Here is a 19605-nt window from a genome sequence, read left to right on the forward strand (position 1 = left end):
GGTGTACCCTTTGCTCCCTTTCCATCACCTGGGTGTAAAACAAGGATCAGCAGAGAGTGCCAGTACTTAGTGATAGTGAGGCATGGGGTAAATATGCACATAGGATAACAAACATTAATTTTTTTGGCTCGTTTCAGGGCAAGGCCTGATGGCTGCAACTGTTCAGAGCCCTTGCTGGCTATCAGTGCCTGCTGGGCTCAACTGGCACCAACCTGGACTTGCATTCTCACAAGGGCAGGACAGCTCTGGTTTCAGTTTTCCAATTCCAGATAAAATTGTCCATGAACTCTTCTGAGGGGTACTGCTGCTGTTGACAGACCTGCACTCTAAGATGAAGCATGAAGCCTGGAATCTTCAGACAACTCCTTCATCCCAAGTATTTCCAGGCTTTCAATGGGAATTGTCAATGTGTTGGTGTCCCTGATTTCATGGTGGCATCTCTTGATGCTGAGGTGGTACAAAGACCCAAAGTGAATCAGCTTCAGAGAGTTTCCCTAACCAGGAGCTCCTTTCCAAACTGTTCCCACTGCTTGGAGAAGCAGGGCAGGCATAGTGAAGCCATTGATGACATTTGCCAGACATACAATCGCTGGAGCTTTTAATTACGAGGCCCAGCCCTTCTGAAACAGGACAAGCAAGTTGGATGCAAACAGCATTAAAAATTTAGAGGAACACATATTTTGAGGAGCTGGGTTTGGGTGGTGTTTACTCGACAAGTCTTTGTTCTTGAGCCATCACAGGGGTGTCTGCCGCCAAGCTGATTTAAAAGGCTGATCCCGAGAGGCAAGTCAGCCTCCCGGGATTTCCAAATTGGAGATACTGGAAGATAGGGTGTTATGGGTCCATGACTTTATGGTGTCCCTCTGGAGTGGCCTGGTGCTCCAGTGAAGGAGGGAGGCTGAGGACATGCACTCAGTTGATTCCACACCTGGGAGCCATGACAGGAACCACCACCATACCACAGCGTGATTCCTTCCTGCCAAACCATTCCATGATTCTCCAGTTGCCTCTGGCCCACCCTCACCGGCACCAGCTGTCAGGTGGGACAGCTGGGAAGGTGTAATAAGCTCTGCTGTGGTTTTCTTCTCTGCCCAGAGGAAAAGTTGCTGCCTCTGCAGAGCAGTTAAGAGATTTGCTGTGGGGCACAGCAGCTCACAGTAGCCCTGTCTTCATTGTGAATGCAGAGCTGCATAGGAAGCAGTGCCTTAAAACACCATCCTGTCAGCTCCCTGTTTGCATCCCAGGAAAGTCAGCCCAGGCCAGCAGTCCTGCTGAAATACCCCAGTGATGCGTTTCAGGGAGTAGGGATCTCCTGCACAAAACCTTCTGGCTGCTGAGGCTCACAAGGCTCCAGCACGGCTGACATTCCCACTGCATTTCTCTTGTGTTGGACTGATATTCCTTCTGCCTGGTACAGCAGGCATTCCCTAAATCCTGCCTTTCCTAGGGCTGGCCGTGTTTTCACAGTCTGTCCCCGGGGATCCTGATGAGGATGACGGGGCACTGGGTGGGAGTGTCACACCAAGTATCGGTTCGTGTTCTCCCGCAGCAGGAGAGGTCGTGGTCCTGTCAAAGCCGAGCTGCAGAAATGCCGGCTGTCAGCAGGGAGCTGCTCTCCCCCTGCCCGCCCGGCTCACCCGGCCGCATTCCTCCCACAGGAACTCACCAGGGCGGCTCCTCCGTGCGTGCGGCGCCTGGACCCGGGCCAAGCCCTGCGCTGGGCAGAAGCCCCTCAAAGAAACCCACAGCAGCGGGAAACTCAGCAAATGTAAAGCTAAAGAGTTTGGGCTTCTCCCAGACTGCTGTCCTGAGGGGGAAGCTTTTCCTTGTTTCTTTCCCTAGTGTCGCAGTTCAGCTGTTTCCTGCCAGGGCCAGCAACACGGGGTCTCACTTCACATGGGCATGGCAGTGGTTCAACACACAGCCTGGGCATGGTGGGGAAGCCTGCAGACACGTGAACTTCCACAAAAACACTCTCAAAAGCCTCAGTTTTGGGAGAGGAATGGCTAACCAGAATGAGCCCACCCTGCCATGGACACATCGCTATGATTCAGCTGATATCTTCCCTGCCAAGCACACCTTCCACTATCCCAGGTTGTTCCAAGCCCTGTCTAACCTGGCTTTGAACAATTCCAGAGATGGGGCAGCCACAGCTTCTCTGTGCCAGAGCCTCAGCATCCCCACAGGGAAGAATATATTCCCAATATCCCATCTAAATCTACTCTTTCATGGAAGAGCTGGGGCAAAACGAGGGGTTTTATGGCCACATAAGCCCAAGGAGCGCAGTGCCACAGAGGGGGTACCCCAAAGGGGACTCTGCTCCGCACCCCTGATTGCTTTGGGGAATGTGAGAGAAAGGACGCTTTGCCTTTTCCCTCCGTCTCCCAGCACCTTCCCTTGCCGCAGACGTCGGGACAGAGAGCAGGCAGGGGCGATGCTGGAGGAAAACAAGCCGCGAGCCAGCGCTGAGGAGAGCCCGGGCTGCACAAAAGGTGCCTTGTTCCCCCCATGAGGCGGTCGGGCAGCACGTCCCCTCCCTCACCGGCGATGGAAAACTGAGCTCCAAGCACTCCTTCACCTCCCCTCGCCACCTTCACCCTTCCCATTGGGTACAAAATGATCTCGGGAGCAAGAAACCCCAAGTTTAACACGTCCCTCCTGGGCTCTTGGTCGCCTTGCCTGGGGAGTGGGCGAAGGCTGCAGCAGCCTCCGGCGCTCCTGGGGCCATCGGCTCCTGGTTATACAGTAACCTGTTGCTCCGGGTCCCAGCTCCACCTCTCGCTGCCTCCACATCCCTCCCCTCCTCTCTCCTCTGCCAAGGAACCTCTGTCACCTGCTCTCAGACACCCGCGGCGAGCGGCACCGGGAGGAAAGGGCAGCGGGGAGCCACGGTACGGGGACCCCCAGGCCGGGGTGCCGGGTGGGCTCTGCCTCCCACTCTCCTTCAGCCTTCGGGGCATCGGGCTCACAGCCTGTGCAGGCAGGACACGGATCTTGACTGCTGGAGAATGGCAGCAGGATTTAACTAGGAAGGCACGGGAAATTGGGAGAGAACTCACGGGAGCTGAGCGAACTGCGGGAAACGAGAGCGGCTTCTCAGCACCGGTGAGTCCCTCTTTGCAAATCCTAAAACTTCATCCCCCTCCCCAGCTTTTATCCACTTCAAAAGTCTGTCTGATTCTGCTGTGGAGGGAGAATGGCTGGAGAGGGGTTGTGGCTGGGAGAACTATCAGTGTAGTTTTCTGTTGTTTTAATTAAAAAATATGAAAAAACGTACTTTTCCCAGCATTATGTTTTCTGAGTTTTTCCCCCATCCTGGTGATTCCCCACCGGATGAGATCCAGTAGGTGGCACTTTCTTGGCAGCAAAATGTCCATTTGGCACAGAGCGAGGCATTTTTTCTGTTCCTAATGAAGTCTGGAGACGTAGTTTTGAGCAGCTGTTTGTTTGCAAACCTCGGGGCTTCCTCTTTTGGGGAAATGTGTAGAATTTCAGGCCGTTCCCCGCCGGGCCCCTCAAAGAGCTGCTGGTTTTGGTGGGCCAGCTCTCCTTACCCCTCATCCTGCTAGGATTTGCCACCCGATTTCAGCACTGAGGGAAGCTCGGAGCTGCCCGGTTCCTTCACGTGACAGCTCTGCCTCCTGATGAGATTTCATCTACGTTAACGAGTCGCAGCATTCCCATCCCCTTTCTCTTATTTTCCTGGAAAATGCTGGTGCAAACTCCACTGAGGACAAGGCTCAGGGACAACTGATGTGACTGACATTATTTTCAAATGCTGGAAATAACTGTGACACAGCACAGTAGTAAAATCTGGTGATTGCCCTGCTGTAATTAGGACAACAGGGAGTTAACGCTTGTGTTGCTGGGCTGCTCCAAAAGCAGGGATCAGATCCATTGGTAGTTGCTCATCCAGGAGTGCCAGAACTTGGCTGGCATGTGCCCCAAAAAAGGACTTTTTCTGAGTAAAGAAGTGACAGACAGAGGCTCAGCCCCCAGCTGATACAGCAAGGACCCACGCACGGTTTTGCTCACGGATGCCACAGGCAACAGCACATTCCTGGCTCCGTTTTGCTCTGTGAGTTTTCGGTTGATTAAGAAGGAAAATTAGTCCTTCACAGACAGAAAGGGCAGGCAGCAGTGCTGAACCAAGGAGCCCTTTAAAAGAGGGCTGGGAAGAGGGACTTGGGATCCACTGTGGGAAGGTGTCTGTGAGAGGCAAGGTCGTTGGTTGGCCATGTTTAAAACTAAGGCTTGAGCTGGTGTTTGGGACAACACTGCAGCTCAGATCCACTGTGGTCAGGCCTGCATTGTTCCTGCTGCTGGTTTCCACAGCTGAAGCCTTGGGAAAGAGCCCGTGTTCTTCCAACTGTATTTCAGCTCTCCAAGTGGTCTAGAGCAGGACGTACTCTTCTGTACTCATCAGGGCAGGGTGGCTTTGTCATGTAATCATAGAGCTTAGAGGAACAGGGAATGTTTTTGGGCACCTGAGGAAAAGTTTGGCACCAGCATTGTTGAACTGGTGAAGTCCCGGGAAGGGAGCAGCTGTGAGTGACGCTGGAGAGTGGCTGTGACGTGCGCACGCTGCTCCTGTGGGGCCATGGAGCAGTTTGCCAAGGCAAGCTTTCAGTCCTTGGCTTTCTGCCCCTCTGCCCTCACCCCCCCATGTCAGGGTGGGCACACACACCACGAGAGAGGAGGGCAGCAGGGATCCTGCTAAGCACCAGGAGGAAATGTCTTCTGAGCCGCAGGATAGGTATTGCAGGGGCAGACAGAATGTGCCTTCAGTGCCCACCTTTGCTGACTGCAAACCACTCACTATCAGTCAGAGTGACAAAGCCCAGCCTTGAGCCTGAAATAGCCCTGCAGGTTGTTGCTCCTGGGTCTCCATCTGCCCAACTCCCATGGGTGGTGTGATGGGTCAAGGGTAGGACTAGATGATCTCAAAGGTCTCTTCCAACCATGATGATTCTGTGAAGGACACTGCAGAGCAGATGCTGTCTTTGGTGAAGTCACAGCAGTCACCATTTTGTCAGGCTGTGACAAATTGTCATGGCTGCCTGCCTGGATTCATCCAAGGGCGTGAAGAGACAGGGAAGGGTTGTACAGGAAGAACCCTGGCCTGCTTGCTCTGCTCTGGTCACTCAGCCAGGCTGTGGGTACTGAGAGGAGACCCTGCTGGGGCATGGTCTCAGGGCCAAACCTGCCAGAGGTTTGTTGGCATCTGCCCCTGGATGAGATGGCTTGGAATGTGTTGGAAAACAAAATGCTTTTCATAGGGTCACAGGATGATTCTGGAAAAGAAAGATTCAGAAGAGACACTAATGCACTGTAGGACTTGGGAGGTTTCAATCCTTGTGGCAAAAAAGAAAGGAGTGAAACAGGGAGAACAAATGCGTTGGCTTGTGTGGGCTTGAGAAACATCCATATGAAATAAGTCCTGAGTGCGTGGGGGACTCTTGGAGTATTATTCCCAGAGGGCTGGATCTGGGACTGCTGCTTTGGAGCACTTTCTGTCATACTCTTGGCTTTCTCCCTTCCATGCCATGGTCTCTCTGAAGTGCTGGGCTGGGGCAGGTTTGTGGTTTTGAAGAAGACTCCGTGTTTTAGTCCTTGAACAGGGCTGATCAGGGCTCATGACTCCTTTCCACAAGTGCAGTCAGCAGCACTGCCCTTCCCTCCAGGGTGGACAGGAATGCACGGCCTTTAGCCTGTGAGTTTGGTGTCATTGGCAATAAAACAATCACCCTTGGAAAATTCTTGAGCCTAGCCTAGTGACCCCCAAGCAGAAGTGCCAAGTAAAGTCCACTGCTACAACTTGTTGGAGCGACAGGGATGACCTCCTGCACTCTGCTAGAGCTTTACCAGCAGCTCAGTGTCTGCCTGGCATCTCAGCTCCCATGGAGTGCCAGCAGATCCAACAGCACTTGGGTCTGCCAGCATGGACTCCTGAACCACCTTTTTGGCCAAGGCACTGCAGGTGCCCAGAAACACCCATCTACCTGCCCAGGAGGTGTTTATGTTTCCCACTGCAAGGGAGGGGAAGGGTGGAAAGGAAGGAAACCCTCCCTGCTCATCCGACTGCATTGTAGGGGAGTCCTTGCACCATCAGAAATGGTGCCAGGCACTGTACCACACCTGAGAGATGCAGGAGATGAGATCCAAGGAGGCCCAGGAGGTCTGAGAGCACAGTTTGGCTCTGGATCTCCACCTGCCCACAAGACCATAGTTAGGAATGCAGCAGAGCAGAAGGATTTTCATGGAGTGGGGAGGCTGTGAACAGCATATCTGTCTGCTTGCAGTGGGTTTAATATGTCAGGGTCAGGGAAAAATATGCTGTCACCCATCCCTAAAATATTTAGGTGTTAAGAGAGAAAGGAAAGGGATCCAGGGAGAGCTGCTCCCACATGGACATGGCCGCCTCTGCACATAGGTGAGGGTTTGTCTTTTCCCAAGGCAGAGAGAGTTTTCCTTTCTCCTGGGCTGATGACAGTACCGCCTTCAAAATTGAAATGCACGATGCCACGGGGGTAACCAAAAAAGTCCTGGCATTTTACTTCCTGGTAATCCAGATAAATTAGGAAGAATTGCAATTAAGAAGGGAGGGAAGGGTGTGTAGCTGAGCTGGACCGGTTTGGAGATATTTCCCATTCACCTGAACTGCAATTCCCCAGGAGAGCCCAGCCCTTGTTCCCATTCTCCAGGTGCTCCCAAGGGTGTTTCTGCAACGTGCTCGCTGCCACTGAGGATCTGCCGAGGAACAGAACAAAAGCTTCCAACCCCCGGGAAGAAGTGGGGAGTTACAGGCTCTGCCTGCTCAGCTGCCCTGGGACAGGGACTGAAGTGCCCAGACAAGCTGCTGGGGCCCTGATTTGGTTGGAAGCACCAGGTGAGGCCTGGAGGTGCCTGTTCCTGCAGGCACAGTGGGATGCAGGGACCCTCACAAGGGAAGAGGCTGGTGGCAGAGGCTGGGCTGCTCTAGCCTGTCTGGCACAGAGCTCAACCCTTCCTGGGATGCTCTGTGCTCTTACATCCATCCCTGCATTCAGAGGAGGGTCCAAATCAACCCCTCTCACCAGCATCTCCCACAAAGGTTCTCCTTGTCCTGCTGAGATGTGCAAACACATCTCACATGTGAGAAATCCTCATCTCTGGTGCCAGGGGCACATTCCCCCATCCAGTCCACACTTGGGGTTTCACCTGTCGAGGTATTAGCCCACCTATTCACCTCTTCTTTCCCACTCCCTGGACAGTGCCATAGCTTCTAGCAGCAATTTCAGCTGTAATGGAGGAGCTGAGCACCCTCAGGGTGACAGGATGGGATTTTGCAACAGCCTTGGCTGTCGTGATGGGCAGGTGTGGCACAAATGAGCCCTCATGGGCCTCCAACCTAGCCTTGCCCCAGGTGAAGGCAGAACTTTCCATGGCTGGTGGAACAGGAACACTCCACATTTGTGGTCTGAGGTCTTTCAGCACTGCCTTGGAGTGGGACAGAAAGAATTTTCTGGTTATTATTTTTGGTTATTTATTTTTGGTTTCTGGTTGGGGCACTGACCCCCAAAAGCTTTCATGATTTGAATTTAAGTTTAGTCCTTCTTGCTTCCTTTTTTCTTTTTTCCCTTCCTCTGTCTTATCAGTCTCAACTTGTCCAGATCTATATCCTACAAAGGTAAAGTGCAGCCCATCAAATGGCAATAAACCAAAGTTCAGGCACCACAGCTGATTCAGAAAGTGAAGTAGTGCTGCTGGTGGGATGGCGATTGGGATCAGGCTGAGTCAACACCACCCTCCCCCAGACTGTTTACACCTAACTTCCCTGTTGCTCAGGATGGACAGAAGTGGGAATCATCTGGCAGCTGAGAATCTCTTACAAATGTTGGCTGCTGGAACTAGAGCTGAGGGTGGCTCCAGATTCCCTCACCAGCAAATACAAGGTGAATCCCAAACCTGACCCACCTCCCTGCTGTGGACATGCCAGCAGCTTGTCCTAGTCTGTCACTCATTCCTCATTGCCACCATCAGGACTCTCTTGGGTCAATCCTTGTCCCACCAGTGCTGCCAGCCAGAATTGTGACTTGTGGATACAAACTCTTCCAAGTACTCCAAACTCCTCTGTGTCCTTTTCACAAGGTCATGGAGTGACAGGACAAGGTAGAATGGCCTTAAGCTGAAGGAGGGTGGCTTTACATTAAATTTTGGGAAGAATATTTTCCCTGTGAGGGTGGTTAGGCCCTGGCACAGGTTGCCCAGAGAAGCTGTGGTTGCCCCATCCTTGGAAGTGCTCAAGGCCAGGCTGGACAGGGCTTGGAGCAACCTGGCCTAGTGGAAGGGAGGGACAGGGCATGGTCCATTTTCCATAAAGGGAAACGGAACTTTTTTTCAACCTGAACCATTCGATTTATGACATGATAAATCAGGTTTGAGGCTTTCAGTGGAGACTCTAAGGAGGCAAAGCAGTGACTTCACTGTCTGTGCTGAGATAAACACAGAGGTGTCCATTTGCCTGAGCCTGAGACAATCCTTTTATCAGCAAATTCATTTCATAAAAACACCAGGGAGAGGAGAAGAGAGAAAGGTAATTTGCACCCACGATATCCCTTAATAAATCATAGGCTGGAGCCTACTCTCATTCCTGACACTGCTGCCTCTTAATTATAGCTGTGTTCAGCTGAGGAGACAGAGGAGGAGAGCTGGGCTCTTTGCAGAAGGGAGCACTAATTAAAACCTCTTTTCTCTGGGAAGATATTAATGTCTTCCTCTGGGGCAGAAGCAAATGGCCTTGTCTGTGGCCATTCCCGCGGGTTAACCTGTAACTCTGACTTTCACACAGCCAGGCAGTTTGTCCTGTTTTTGGTACCTGCTGCTCTCAGCATGGCTTCTGGGCTGAGATATGGGACTTTCAAAAGTCCTTGAAAAAGGAAGAGCAATAACATGTACCCAGGAAGCCTGTGCAGGAGTGGAGGTAAGGTTAGGTAGTAGGGGTGGCTCCTCAGTCCAGGTACAGAACACAAAAGGGTTTTGCACACTATCCCCTGATATGTGACACAGGCAGGATTTCTGAGATGGAGAGGGTACCCCAGACTGCACCCAAACAAATCCTCTGATTGGAGTTATGTGGACTTTAACAGGCATGATCCACTTCCCCATGAGAGGAGAGTCCATGCCCTCAGGCTGGTGGGGGAAGGAGTCTTGCACCACCAGGTACCTGCACACCAGCATCTCTGTCTGATCTCCTGATGGGTTTGAGACCTGGTCATGCAGGCAGGCACATTCCTGATTCACTTCTTTTTCAGTGCAGGAGAACAGAAACCCTGCCAAACTGTGGGAGGGGAGTGGTACATCTGAGCCATGGAAATGACACTTTGACCCACTGAAGTCAAAGGGCTGATTCTATGATTCTATCTATGTTTCCATGATTCCTAAAGAGAGTAACTTAGGAATCTCCAGCTACCCTGCAGAGTTTCCATAGCAGGGAACCCAACTGGTGAAGGAAGGCTCTAGTCCAGCATCCAGGTACATGCTCACTCCAACCTGGCATTCAAGCCAGAGTCAAAACACAAGGAAAATATTGGGCTGGATTTTTCCCCCTTGTTTGTTTTGCAACAGAAGGTGCAGGGCAGGAGTGTAAAAGTAGCATGAAAGACTCTCAGGGATAACTTCAAGAGCTGTCAGGTTTGCTGTGAGTTGCTACTGCTTGGAAAATAGGTTGATAAAATTTCAGAAGCTTAAAAAAAGCCAGAAAAGCTGTGCCTCTGTCAGAGAAGCTGCTGCATGGAGTGAGGCAGGAGCAGGTTCAACAGGATAAATTGAGAGCAAATGTACCAGAGCTGTACTCATTGCTGGTCTCTGCCAGAACGAGCAGGTAACACCCAAGGTGTGGTCGGGCCATCGGCTGCCCGAGCAATCTCTTGACAAGGAAGCACCTTTTGCTGCTGCTGCGCTCTCTCTGAGCTTAAAAACAAACCAGGAGCAGCCCCTGTATCTGTGACTTCAGCCCTGAAACTTGCAGTGCTCTTCAGCTTGGGAGAGGGACCAAGACCACCTTGAGATCTGTGATACAGCCTGTGGCATGGAGACAGGGAATGAGGGACCAGCTGCTTCCTGCTGACAGAGCTGGGGGGCATCCCATGAAACCAGCAGCTGGTGAGTGCAGCAGGAACAAAAGGAGGTGTCTGAGAACATCGTGCAGAGCCAAGTATGGAGCATCCTGCCACAGGCCATTCAGGATGCCCAGAGTTTACAGAGCTTAGACAAATGCAGTTGGAGAAATTCAGGGATGGAAAAGGGCACCAGGAGCTCTTCACTCACACTGCTGGAGGCTGGGAAATGCAGAGAGGCTTCCTGTGCTTCCATCCTGTTCCTGGCTTCTCCTCCAGGTATGCATGAGTGCTGCAGTCGTGTGTGCCCCCAGCCTGCCACCAAGCAAAACTGAGGGCAGGTGATGGGAGAGGTGATAGACCACCCCACATTCAGGCAGCTGCTCCTGGCTCCTCTGAGCCAAGGGGAGGATGGAAGGGAGGAGAGGAGCTCTGGCCTCAGTGACTGCTCAGTGGAAGGAAATGTTGTACAGGTTTAGTCAGAGCCCAGGAAGGGAGGCCTGAGACCAGCCAAGCAGCCAAAGCCCTGCCACAGCCACATGCAAACTAGACCAGACAGGTCCCAGAACATCTGCTCCACACCTGGCACGAGCCTGGAAACACTCCTGCTCCCTGCTCCCTTCTCCCTGCCTGCCAACAGCTGGTGAGCAAACAGTCAGAGGTGAGAAGGATGATGTGGAGCAGGAGAAGGTTATGGGGGAGATCTGGGCTGCCACCATCCTCAGCAGTCCCTGGTATTTTCCCAGAGCTGCTTCCAACATGATCTGCCCTTCCAGGTGCCTGTGGCTGTCAGGATGCTGCTCAGAGTGCTCTGCTCCAGTGCCATGTGGGTGATGGACACACAGCTTCTCTTGGAATCCTCCTGACAACTCAAGCTAAGGGAGCACTTGGGTAGCTCATGCCATCCCTTGAGCATCCATGAGCTCAGCTGTAGGCCCCCAGGGCAGGATTCAGGAACACCTGGCTGAGGAGCACCAGGAACAGCTCTTTGTCCTTCCCAAACCACAGGTATTCCTGTGCTCTCAGGGCCATCTGCCCCTCCCTTCAGAACAACCTTCCCAGAATATACCAGGTTCTCCAGTGTGCATGTTTAGGCACAACTCTGCTTCTGCCAACCTTTCTCTGCTCCAGAGGGGTTGCATAAACCTGTGGCTCATTTAAGGATCAGACCCCAGTGACAGTCAGGCCAGCAAGGAGAGTTCAGTGGTTTTAAACCCCAGGTCATGGTGAGCACCACCTGGCTCCCCTTTGGCTGCAGGAGCATCCACGTGGCCTGTGTTGGCCCCACTGCGTGCCAGCTGCCCTGATCCTTCCACACACACCTTGCCCACCTGGCATAAAAGGGATTTCTTGCTTCTTTCACCCCCTCCTCTGAGGATTACAGGGTTATGCAGGCCAGAAGGCATCTCAGGAGATCTCCAGTCCAACCTCAAGCAGGGTCAGCTCTGAAATCAGAGCAGGCTGCACAGTTCACTCCTGCTGTTCTTGAAAATCTCCAAGAATGAGATGGCACAACCTCCCTGGGCAAACCTGCTCCATAGTGCTGGGGTTCCCAGAGCAGAAACCCTGTCCTTCATGTCCCCTGCACAGCTTTAGCCTTTGGAACTGGAAACCTCCATGCCAAAGACCCTGTGGGCACACAGTAGTGGCCAGGGAAGCCTTTCCTCTCTAAGGCACTGCAGGAAACTCTTCTCTCCCCTTCCCAGCCCTGGAATCAGTCTGGTTCCTCCTAGCCCAGCTCAGACTCCCATCCCAGCCTCTGCATGGACCAATTGTGCTTTTTCCTCCTCGCCCTTGCAAGAGATTAAATTTTTTTTGTGGCAAGATTGTTAAAACAATTCTGCACCGCAAGATTAGAAACTGCCATTTGAATTATTTTGATAAACCCAGCCTCACACATCCTTCTATTCTATACAGAACAAAGGGCAAAGGGAATGGGGTTTATTTTGGTTTTGGAATGAGCTCTCCTGGGACTGTTTTGGTTACTGGGTAACTGGATGTTCAGGCTGAAAAACCCTTCTGTGGTCTCATCCACAGCTTTGCTGAAAGCCCAAACATTGGAAATCAACCCGGTGATTTCCTGTGACTGTACATCTTGTCTTCTGACCCTAGAAACAGAGCAGGGCATCCTTCAGCTGGGTGTGAGTATTTTGAAGCAGAACATGTTTTGTATCATCAATGAATATTATAGTTCCTATAGGGACTCTGTGAAAATCCAAAAATCTCAGCATTTTGCATGTAAAACAAATCAGTGATGGACAGCAAAAGTCCCTTTGCATGAACTCCCATTTCTGCCTTTCAGAGGTGAAGGGGAAGAGATAAATCACCATTTCTTCCATTTAAAAATTTATCTACCATGATAATATATATGAAAATACCAACTACAGAAGGGAAAAACTACATTAGACTGCTACTAAAAAAGCTCAAGTGATGTTTTCAGACCAAAAGCTGACCTGAGCCCCACCACATCTCCAGGATCCACTACTGAGCTGGTTAAACTGGCTGTTTTCCTGCAGTGACACTCAGAGCCAATTTTCCATGTGCCAAGTTTAGCTCAAATGAATTGTTACAAATAGCCAAAAATACCCAGGCAGGATATGAGTAGGAAGCACAACATAGGATGGGAAGAGATAGCAGTTGTCATCATTATTGTTGAATGTTGTCATCATTAGCTTAAAAAGGCTGGAAAAGCCTTAAATATCAAATGAGATTTTTAAGAGATTAATCTCCTCCCTTAATTCTTCTGCCCCACCCTCCCAACAAAAAGCCCAGGATGAGTTTTAGAGCAGGAAATGAAAATTACTGATACTTCCCAAGCCCCAAACCCCTATTGCTATGGACAAAGATTTGAAACAGGAGCAGAGTGGAATAGCTCCTCCCTGGTATGGGCAGAGGGAGATGGGCTGCAACCCTCTCCCTTTCTTTGGGGAAAGATGGGATGTTGTAACCTTTCTACCTAGGCAGAAAAGGATTTTTAGTTCAGACTGACCAATTACTTCTGCAGTTTTACCAATCTTCATCAAACCCCAGAGAGTTTGAGCTGACATTGCTAGAGACAAACTGAAGGTAAACCTGGCCCCAAAGTGGCTCTGAGCCTAATGACAGCTTTTCTCTAATAGAGAAAAAGCTCTTGGCACACCAACTGCCCTGCTACATGCCTGAATTTCTGCCAGGGAAGTGAATCAGCATTTCAGGGAGTGACCAAAAATGCCCTTCCTTAGGAGGAGGTAGTGGAAAGGTCCCTTGGATCTCAGCTGCTCTGTCTTGCTCATGAACCAGTCAGCATGGGGAGTGCACTGACAAACAAGACTCCCTCTCGCCCCTCCTGAGGGGATGAGGAACCAGCCACACCCCCCAGCTTTGCTTGGTGCTTTTCAGCCCAGTTTGGGCTGGCAGCAGCTAGGCAAGGATGGTCAGCTGTATCATGCTCTGCCTGGGGCTGAAGGTTGGGAATTACTGTGGAAAATGAATCTGCCTGCCAAATGCATCTGTTAGGCTTTACAGCTGTCCTGTTAGGGGTAAGGAGGCAGGAATGCTGAGGCTGGCTCGTAGGGATTGCACAGGATTGATGTGAGGAGGGCACTATGTTCTTACACATTACAGCAATCATCTAATGGAAAATTAAGACACTTGAGTGATTAGCTCAAACAGCAAGGTCAACCTGTCCCCTACCTGTACACGCACACCTAGTGAGAAATTATTGATCCCCACCAGTCAAACCAGGACCACCCAAGTGTATCAGCATGGTCCCTGTTGGACCAGGCAGCTTTGAAGCTTCTGGAAGCAGTCTTGTTGTGGGTGCTTTGAATAAACAGAACACCACCTTCCAGCACGGATGTCACAGTCCTGAGCTTTGTTCCTGGAAATCCCACCATGACAAACACCACTCCACTGTGCTTCTGTCCATCAGAGCTGTGACATTACTGTGGGAAGCACTAGGGACACAACAGGAACCCTCACAACTCCATCCAAGCTTTAACACATCCTCATAGATTCTGGGATGGTTTGGGTTGGAAGGGACCTTAAAGCCCACCCAGCTCCACTCCCTGCCATGGGCAGGGACACCTTCTCTTAGACCAGGGTGCTCCAAGCCCCATCCAGCCTGGCCTTGGACGCTTCCAGAGCTGGGCAGTCTGCAACCCCCACTGGTGCCAGCCTTTCACCGGGTCTCCCATCTGTTCCACAGATGCCTTCGAGCTTGGAAAAGCCATCAGAGAAATATTCCAGCTCTGCAGGAGGTGCACATGAGGAACAGCTCTGAGAGCTGGTGCCTGCAGCCAGGAACACGAGCATACAGCCAGTTTCAGGATTTTGGTGTTTTGCCTGAACACAGATTAATGCCCTTCTCCAGGCTGGGCTCGGCTGTTATCCATCCTGCTCTGGAATATGACACGCACAGGCAGAGTCGCTCCCTATTTTTACTGGCCTGATCTCTGAGTCCTGATTTTTAGACAGAGCAAAGAAAAAGCTTCCCTTTCATCAAAAGTATGAAATCCTTCCCATGTCTAAAAATCACACCTTTAAACCCCTTGCTGCTGGTGAACCAGTGCACAGAGTACAGCACCAGGCTGGGAAAAGGGGATAATTTTGGGGGGTTGTGAGTTGAATAAGGATGCAGAGCAGAGAAACCTTCAGCATGACAACAACCAGTGCTTTCTTCAGCAAACTTTTTGGATACCAGGCATGCTACACCCACAGGTCCTGGCGGCTCTGGAGCCATCCAGCCTTTCCCTTGCATCCTGCCCAGACAGTCCCACGGCCAGCTCCAGCCTCCCACAGCTCCTTGGCTCCCACCTCCCAGGAGCTGGGTGGTGCTAGGGACAGGATTAGCTCACAGAAGGTGTGGGCACAAAACAAAAACAGGACAGAGGGGAAAAAGCTACAAATTTCCTCACAAAACTCCTCTCTTCCCAGGAAGCCAAGGGAACACGTCATGCTGGTTTTTCTTCCTGGGCAGTACAAGTGACTCACATGACACTTTCTCCCAGTTGGGTAGTTTTGAACTGGGGTCTTTTAATTTAAACTATTTAATGAGGTTTTATGTAAGGAATGCTCATTCATCTTCCTCCGTCTTTCCAAAGGCATCCATTAATATTTAATGTGCTGTTTCTCGGCCTGGCTCTCTAGCTTTCTAAACTACAGCCCAAGCATGGATAATGCTCACCTTGGAACCCCTGGCAAGACACACAGCAAGCCCAAACCTGCTCCCTGTTTTCCTTCCACCCAGCTCCTGCAGAATTCCTCCAACAGAGGCAAGGTGTAAATCCAGGAGCTGTGACTCGGCACCAGGACTCTGCAAACAAGTCTTTCTGAGGGGTGGTGGAGCCAGCTTTCAGTTTTTTCCCAAGATCTTGAAAACTGTGGCCATTTGTGCATTTTCCCTGGGTATTTATAGAGCAGGGCGCTGTCCAGACCTGCTTTTGGTTGTAGCTCTGGCAGGAAGGTTTTACTTTCTGGCAGGAATATTTGGTTGGTTCAGATCTTTCCTTTCCCACTCCAGCTTGTGGGCACCAAGGGCCTCCAGTGCCACTGGACTCTGGACTGGGACCTAAATTAAGGTCTGCTTGTGGATCACCATGGACACATTCTCTCTATAGGCAGTTCATGAATCTCCAATCAGGAATATGTAAATATTGGCACTTTTGCTCTGTAGTGCCAGTTTGTGTTCCTGAGCTCCCAAGGCTCCATTTCATCCCCGTGGAGACCAACAGGAAATCCAGATGGGATTCAAAGGGGGGTCAGGGTCCACCAAAGCTGGTATGGGGGTGGCTGTAGGTCTGAGATGCCTCAGTCCAAATGAGTGGCTGCCACTTCTGCTGTGGAGGCTAAAGAACACTTGGTTCCTCTCTGCCCAGACCTGTTGGGCTGGGTTATATTTATCCAGGTGTTTGTCTTCTGGAGAATCTCCACAATGTGAACAATTTGATGTGCAGTGCAGGGAGTGTATCCTTCAGACACCGGGCAGGTTGTACCTGGGGACTGCCTCTGCTGGAATGTGGCACGTGCCACACACACCCTGGAGCTCCACTCCCCTCCTTCCATAGGCTTCTGTCTTTCCAAAGGGACCCATGATCCTGAGTGGCTCCCTCACTGTAAAGGTAACTTGAAAGGGTGGAAGAAGGAAAAAACAGAGGACTTGCCACTTTCCAAGTAGTGGTGTTCTGACTTGGTCCTGCTGAACAACCAAGGCCTGATTTTGCAAAAACAGGGTTTGGAAATTTTGGATGGGACAAGGTCTTGGCTTGCTTCTCCAAGGAGAAACAACAACCTTTTCCTCTGTTTGGGTGTCAGCCTCTCTGCTCTGGATTTGCATTTCCTGATTCTTTCTGACTAACCCAAAGATTATTTTTTTAAAGAGTGCATATTCCTGGCAGAGACCCTGAGTTTCTCCTGGTGAGCCCTGAAGCCATCCTTACGGGCAGGTTCAGAAAAGCAACTAAAAGCAGGAGAAGGGTGGTTCCAGGAGGCTGGACCAGCAGACCAGAGACCCATGTGAAGTTCTCAAGTCAAGCACAGCTTCTGGGGTCCCTCTCACAAACACTTTGAGAGATCTAAACCAGTTTCTGTGAATTTAGGAGTCTTGGTGTCTCATGAGGAGCCCTGAGCACACATATCCCAGTGCCACACTAATGCCCAAAAGGTGTTTTGTTAGTGGATTGATGTGGGATTGTGGCCTTCCCTACCTGCCAGCTCCTTCTATACCATCAGAGACGGTAGGGTAGATTGTGGGAACTGGGGGGATACTCTCAGAGGGTGGGGGAGCTGTCTGGAGCAGGAGCAGTGTAGGACACACACACCACAGTGCCTGTGCTCCCTTTGCTCTCCTGTGAATCCAAGCAGCCCAAGCGTTACAGCACAGCTCATCAAACAGCTTTCTCCAGTGTGACATTGCTGTAGGAAAACACTCATCAGCCCTAACAGACAGCTTTTGTGGGCTTGAGAAGTCTGAGAGATAACATCGTGTGGTGGCCAGCTCATGTTTCTTCCTGACGCTTTATGTTACTGCCAAGGCTGCTGCCAGTCCAGCATTTCTGCCTGGCCCATCCCCCTGGCACGGGATACACACACAGACAGCAGGGCTACATTGAACCCCTCACCCCAGGCAGGATCCCAGGGGGCATTTCCATCCCAGGGATCTCCCCGGTGCTCAAGCCCCATCACCTCTTTGTGCAGAGATTCCCTTCAGCATGGCTGATGGGGAATTCGGAAGTCCTGTTGCCCCAGGCAGATTTCAGTGGGATGACTGATGGAAACACAGGCAAGGGTTAGAATATGCTTGGAAAAACTTGCTGTTACTCCTAGAACACTTAGTATAGGGTTTTTGGGGGTTTTGCCATGTTTTTCTACAGTTCCAGCAAAAACTGTTCTGTTCTGACCACCATAAATCCTTGCTGCTACAATCACATCCTAATATTCTCTGATACCAACAAACCCAGTCTCAGTCTTAAAGGTCTTAGACCCATGAAGAGAAAAACCCACAAACACCAGATGCTGCTGTTATTAACAGTGATGATAATAATAATAATTGCCCTAAAAACCCCACTAGTATTTCACATTTGCACATTGTCCAGTCTTTACCCAGAATCCAGAATTTTTCATGTCCTTTCCATGCCCTATAAGAAGTCTGACCACAGCAGATAAGGGAGAACTATACCTAATAAAAATAAAGTAAAACAATAACAGAGATCAGCCCAGAGAGGAGAAAGAGATATTACTTTTTCCCTTCACAAAGTGCTTCTCCACCCTTGGAGAAGAGGGATCAATGTCACAGCTCCCTCTTCAAAGAGACTCAGAGAAAGCCAAAACAATGCATGGCCAGCTTCCATTTGCTATAAAAGTACAGAAATGTGATGCAGACAATGCCAGGCTCCTGTCACGGCTCCATGTGTCTTTGGGAGGATATTTGACCTCCAAGGATAAGACTGGCCGGAAAGTCAGGGAGTGGGGCTTCCTGTGCTTTAGAGTACAACATGGCTTCACCCACCTTGATGGCCTTCAGCACTGATTTGTGCTGGCCTCCCTAAGACCCTCTGGGACTTCCTGGCCTGCGCCAGATCAAGGTGCTAGGCTTTAGCCATGCAGTTTAGCTTCCCTCTAGTTTCTCCAGTGGCAGAAGACTGAATTTGAGCCTGGCTTAGCTCCTGGAGTCCATGTCTCATTCCATACCAGGCTCATGTGCAAGGCTCAGCTGCCTTGCTTGGTGACCCAAGCAGAGACTCTGCCCTGCACCAGCAAAAGGGTGGGAGATGGTCTTGAAATCGGCTTTGATTAGGCTGACTCAAAATTAATACCTGCACAGCCACACACTGCGTGGTGACATTTGGGTCTCGCCTTCCTTCCTACGCTGCTCCTGCTGGAGAAGGAGGAGGCAGCAGCCACACCTGCTGGGAGATAAGGGGGAGATCAGAACCCTCTAATCAGGGCAGGGAGAAGACAACATCTGGCTGAGGCTGCAGACTGTGGGAGCTCTTAAGGATGCTCCCAAGGGGAGAGAGAACCTAGGGAAGGCCAGCCCACAGCTTCATCTCTCGCATCTTGGTTCTGTCCACATTTCAGGTGAAGTGCTCTTAGCCCTCCTTCACCTTTCACAGGCCCAGCTGCCTCTTGATTTAGCAGACTCATTAGAAAGTCTCCAACCCCTTAGGAATGTGCCCTTCCCCCTTGCAGTCTTCCAGTTCAGATTCAATTAATATCCGGCAATTAAGGCTGAATTAAAAGCTTTGGCATGAGGCTCCATCCTGGTTTCACTTGGCCAGCACCACACCACACCTTTGCTGTGTCCAGCACAAGGCTGAGCACGGCCATGGCCTGAATGCAGCGGGGAGAGCTGAGCAAAGGGCAAATAGGAAAATAGCAGGAATAAATAAAGAAAAGGGAGCCCAGCATGATAAGGACCTGCCGACTTGGCAGGTGTGTGCACCATTTCCAGTTTCATGGCCTCTTTGGGACACAGGCACCCTGAAAGAGATGAAGCCTTCCAGGTTAGCTTATCATTTGGGGATGCCAGCTGATCCCATCAGGACTTTATTAATCATGAATAACCATGAGCTGAAGAATTCAGGGCTGGTTCCTGCTTCACCCACGAAGCCAGACTCCTCTGCCACTGCCATGGAGTCTGCACCTCTGGCAGCCACTCAGGGTTGCCCCAGATGGGCTCCTCAAAGAGCAGATCCCAGAGGTTTATTTTTTGGATGCAACATAGGAAGGAGAAATAAAAACCAGGGTGACCTTAGCTGGATCCCTGGTTTCTCCTGGTGCTTCACAGATGGGGCTGGGACAGTTCTGAGCTCCATGGGCCAAACCTGGTGACACATTCCTGCTGGAGTAACCTGGATGTCAGTACATTAGGACATGGCCCTGGGGCAGTAAGAAAAAGGGATCCAGAAATACGACATTAATATGCAGAAACACTCCCAGCTATCATCACATGTGGGACTCAAGTGATTGGGTGGTGCAGAGTAAACAGAACAGAGCGGGGGTTTTAAGAGCCCAAGTTCTCTTTTCCAGG

At 51.0% G+C, this 19605-nt stretch overlaps 1 protein-coding gene across 3 annotated transcripts in view; it reads left to right on the forward strand.

The window, feature by feature from the left end:
• Positions 1 to 1413: 1413 nt before the first annotated feature.
• LOC129121354 (EPS8 signaling adaptor L2) overlaps positions 1414 to 19605 on the forward strand; it is a 49879-nt gene continuing 31687 nt past the window's right edge. Inside the window, exons 1-2 of one of the 3 annotated variants that reach the window (XM_077179741.1) lie at positions 1414 to 3105; positions 6705 to 6889. The gene's annotated coding sequence lies outside the window, so the exon portion shown is untranslated. The remainder of the gene's footprint in view (positions 3106 to 6704; positions 6890 to 19605) is intronic. The other 2 variants (XM_077179740.1, XM_077179742.1) reach the window with 2 other exon arrangements.

Source organism: Agelaius phoeniceus, chromosome 6 (genome assembly GCF_051311805.1).
Source record: "Agelaius phoeniceus isolate bAgePho1 chromosome 6, bAgePho1.hap1, whole genome shotgun sequence".
In the NCBI taxonomy this organism is placed as follows: Eukaryota; Metazoa; Chordata; class Aves; order Passeriformes; family Icteridae; genus Agelaius; species Agelaius phoeniceus.